The following is a 4,621-nucleotide window of genomic DNA, read 5'->3' as shown; positions in this document are numbered from 1 at the left end:
GTTGGGTCCTTGGTATGCAGTGGTGTGGAAAAGACTTGGCAAATTCTCCAAGAACTGTCTTCTCCTCCACCTTCCCCCAAGGACCACCGCCTGCTGTCCCTCCCTGGCCCCCGCACGGTTCCCTTCTGGGGCTCACGCCCACTGAATCACAGCCCTCCAGCACGGCCAGGCCCAGGAAGGCTGTCCTACGAAATAGAAATCCAGGGCGGAGCGCTGGCCCAGAAGCCAGAATCTTGCTCCCTGCCCTGCATCACTCTCTCTAAATGTAGAATCCAGCCAGGATCATGCATGCTCCGTCAGAAACCAGAGGTGATCAGTTTTGTTTTGCTTTGTTTTGTTTTTTTCTCCCTCCTCTCTTCTCAAGTCTGGAAAATTCCTGCAGATGCTGCGTTGGGACTGTTAAGAAAACACTGGATTCCCATGAAAGATGAGACTTTGCTTTTTTAAAAGAAAAGGTTTTATATGTTTTCAAATAACCTGAAGCAGCCGCATAAACCTAGCACGAGGGTGGGCCCCGTGTGGCCCCCGCTGGCAGGTTGGAGGGGACGTGGGCTTGGAGTGGCAGCCGGTGGTCCGCAGAAGGGAACAGCCCTGGGAGTGAAAAGGAGCTCTGTCCCCTGGACCCTGTCTGTCACAACTAGAAAACATTGGCTGGGGCATTTGCTGGCTCTAAAAAAACCAGTGTGCATGTTGTAGGCAGGAGCTGACAGCCCCTCCCGGGGCCAGCCCTTCATCCGGGGCCCCAAGGGACCTCCTACTGCCGGACCCTCCTTCCAGACCCCCAAGGGGCCTGCAGGAAAAGAGGAGGGAGGTTGTAGCCCGCAGCTCCTTGGCCATCGTGAGCCAACTTTTATTGCTGTTTCCTTCTCAGGAAGCAAAAGCCAACACAAGCAAATAAAAACAAAGCCCTGGGGTGCCCGTGTGGAGGGCGTCACACACCATGCCTCCTGTAATTCTCACGGGACATCTGCCAGGGAGGCATCCCCACCCGCGTTGGGCGGACGAGGGCACTGAGGCCAGAAAGGTGAAGGGACATGCCCAGGAGCACCGAGGTAACTGGGGTTGGAATGGGAATCTGCCAAAACCCATCTCCCCAGGTGGCCTCCTCCCCTCCACCCTGCCCTGCAATTAAACGAGCAGCATCTGCTCTGAGTGGTTCCTGGTTTCCAGCATTTTCTCCTCCTCCGCTACAGAGGGAGCACGTTGAGGTGCAGGCCTCCTGGGAGAGAAGCGCGTGTCAACTTGGGGGTGCCTCACTCCCCGGTTACCTGGAGAATGGGACTGTTCACGGGGGTGGAGGTGGGGGGTGCCTTTCTGGGGGGCTAATTTCCGACGGAGGTAGCTGTAATTCCGACTTCCACCAGCAGGGCGCCCGTGTCCCCACACCCTCTCCTCCCCCACCAGCAGATTCTCTTTACCTTGTTGCCGACCTGATGGATAAAACATATACCCTGGCTTAAAAAAAAAAATTGTATGTATATATTTCCACTGAAAAGTAACACGTGCTCCTTAAACACATTTGGGAAACTACAGGAAATAGACATAACGTTTGTGCTCCCAGGGCCGTGATAGGGGCCGGGGTCCTAAGCACCTGCTCTGGGAATATCTGCCGAATAAATGAACAAGGAAGCAAAATTACCACGGGTCCACCGACAAGCTCTGTCAACATTTTGGTGTGTGTATTTTCTCCGAGTAGTTTTCTTGCATCGCTTAGGTTTGTTTACATTCATTATGATCTCCTGGCAGACACAGTTTCCTATCATGTTTCTTTCATTCCACATCATCTGACACATATGCTTCCCTCTTCTATGTAGCATTTTAAACATCTCTATAATATCCTGCCAGTGTGCGAACCACAGCTTACTTGAATCTTCTCCTGTGGAACTTTGAGGCTGTTTTCCATTTCTCTCTTTGTAAATGTCACAGCTGCTGTCAGTTATACGGGGCCCTGTGTCCATATTTCAGCTTATTTCCTAAGGAGAGAGTCTCAGAAGGAAGATGAACTTGGTCAAAGGTTTCCTTTTCAAATCTGATTTCATATTTTTTAAGAGTGACATACCTTATGAAACAGCTTTATATCTGTTGAGAAACCTGGTTAAGTTCTTTTTTTAATATTGTTTTTAAAAATGCCTTGTTCTGAACAATATCCTGTGCCTTTGAGAAAACAGCGGCGGATATGAAAGGAGATTTGCTCCCTGCGAGCTCTTAGGAGGCGATCTGGCTCAGGAAACAGGCACATCAGATCTGTGCGTGTATCTGATGGTTACCATGGCAACAAGTCATTTAACACAACGCTCGGTTACAGCATTGATCAATAAGGGAGGGGGCAAGAGCGAAACAAATTAGTTGGCGTCTGAACAGTCCCCCAGGGATAACAGCAATAACATGGACCGCTCTGTCTGTCCCTGTCCCCAGGCGGGGACCTGCGTGGGTGGAAGAAGCAGCAGTGAAGTCCCCTCCACCCTGGGTTGGGATGTGTGGGGCAGGGGTGCAGAGAATAGTCACATGGGGCTGAGAAACCCGTTCCTCCAAACCAGATCCTGGGGCAAGAGGGGCCTGAGACAAGGTTGGGGACCTGAGATCCTGGGGCCAGGGGGACAGAAGGCCACGTGGGAAGAGGCTGGGAGGGACCCCAGGGCCTGAGCACAGCCAGTCCCAGCTTCTCCACGCTCCTGCAGTGTGTTGGCATGGCCAGCTGGGACAGCTTGCTGCCTTCCTCGTCGCTTGGGTGGGGAGTCGAGTCCAGAGAGGAGCCGTGACTCCCTCCACACACTCGGCAGCTCCGTGTCCCAGCCCAACTCTCTGCGGGGGTGATGTGGGTCCAGCAGTGGAGAAACCCCACGTGCTCTCAAGGAGGTCCCAGCCTGGTGGGGGAGAAAGCAGCCTTCATGGGTTCATTCACTTCTTCATCCACAAATACTTCCTGAGCGTGTCTGTGGGGCTGTGCCCTGGCCTGGGCAGACAGCGGAGACCCATGTGGACGGGGCATGGGCTCTGGGGTCAGATCACGGCTCCGAGATCCCATAATGTGTTATGATAATGATGGAAAGCCTTAGACCCGGGCCTGGGAGACACGGAGGGCTCAGTGGGCATCACAATGACAATGGTCTGAAGGGGAGGCAGAGTCTGATGGGTGTGAGGAAGAAGGGCTTTCTTTGGGGGGGGGGTACCCTACTAAGTCTACTGAATCCTGAGAGTTGACATGGGGAAGGTCAACCTGGGGAAGTGGAGTTCAAGGGCCAGGGGGTGGCTGGGATTACTCCAGGGGCAAGGGTGGAGCAAAGTGAGGGCGTCTGGGACCGTCCATGGCTGTGCCATTTTGCCTCCAAGCTCTAAGGGAGTAGGGGTGAGTGGGGCGGGTTCAAGGGGCTCCTGCCTGTCTTCAAAGGTCTGGGATGAATAACTGGGAAGCTGAATTATAGACACCCCAGGTTTTCCCAACATGCCAGCCTGGGTGTGGAAGGGGGCTAACTTTCAGGGACTGCTCACCATAGTTGGGGGGCGGGGGCGCCTCTTCAAAGGACCTCCCCAAATAAGCGTAGAGTTGAGACCCTCTTACTAGAAGGTAATTCAACAACTTGTATCCCAAACCTGTAACTGTCCCAATCTTTGGATTATTTGGGAAACAGTCCCAAACCCAGAGACGGTCACAACAGGGGCTGGAAGTGACACGGGCACCCCAAATCATGCACTGGTTAAGTAAATAACGATTCATTTTCTTGCTGTAACTCAGGTGTCTACCAGGGTGCAGCCAGCCATTGCCCTGTGCCCTGTTTGGGGCAGGAATTGGGGCATCCACTCCTCCTTTGAGGACCCAGAAGAAACTGGTCTGGTCTTGGAGTGGTCGGGGGTTCAGGGCCCCGCTCGGCCAGCCCTGGTTCTGACTCCTCCCACACTTCCTCCCTGTTGAGTTGGGCAAGTCACTGAAGCGGGTCTGTGCCTGAGCCTTCTCATCTGTAACACGGGCAGAGGGATCTGTGCTTACCTCAATGCAAGTAACCATGCGCAGTATCTGCCTTGGTGCCTGTCACAGTCAGCCATCAGGAAATAATGACCTTCGTCTATTTATTCCATGTTGTTGTGCTTCTAACAGGGTCTGGGGCTGACCTGGGAACCCAACTGCCACGGAGAAGAGAACAGCCCTTGGGGCCCCGAGCGGCTGGGCTAGAATTCCAGGCCCACCAGATCCTGGCTGTGTGACCTCGGCGAGTCACTTAACATCTCTGGGCTTCGCCGCGCCCGTGGGTCGGTGGGGCTGCGAGTCCCCTTGGCTGGGGACGCTGTGCAGGGCGTTTGGGGGGGCGGGGAGCGGGGTCGTCGGGGCCACTGCCCCCCAGAGAGCGGGTTTGCGTTGCGCAGCGCCTGCGTGCCGCGTGGGGGCGCTGCCGGGCAGGGGCGCCTGCACCTGCGCCCGACCGGCCTCGCAGGCCCCGCGAGCGGCCGGCAGGAGGCAGGCTGTCCCCGCGAGCCGGCCGTGTCCTCGCGTCACCCCGCCGCCAGCCCCGCCCGCTTAAAGGGCCAGGCGCGCACTAATGCGCGGAGGACCCTCTCCGTCGACGCCGGCCCGGGGATTTACATTTAATTTGTGAGCGCTTTAATCTTTAATTTAAAAGCCTGAATG

At 55.2% G+C, this 4,621-nt stretch overlaps 1 long non-coding RNA gene across 1 annotated transcript; it reads right to left on the bottom strand.

The window, feature by feature from the left end:
- Positions 1-1,657: 1,657 nt before the first annotated feature.
- Positions 1,658-4,276, bottom strand: LOC131517748 (uncharacterized). Its single transcript, XR_009264792.1, has 2 exons — positions 3,986-4,276; positions 1,658-3,064 (listed from the first exon to the last, which is right to left on the bottom strand). It is a non-coding gene; the product is annotated as an uncharacterized LOC131517748 (long non-coding RNA).
- Positions 4,277-4,621: the final 345 nt, after the last annotated feature.

Source organism: Neofelis nebulosa, chromosome 7, assembly GCF_028018385.1.
Source record: "Neofelis nebulosa isolate mNeoNeb1 chromosome 7, mNeoNeb1.pri, whole genome shotgun sequence".
NCBI classification, from domain to species: Eukaryota; Metazoa; Chordata; class Mammalia; order Carnivora; family Felidae; genus Neofelis; species Neofelis nebulosa.
This window is presented reverse-complemented; position numbering and strand designations above follow the sequence as displayed.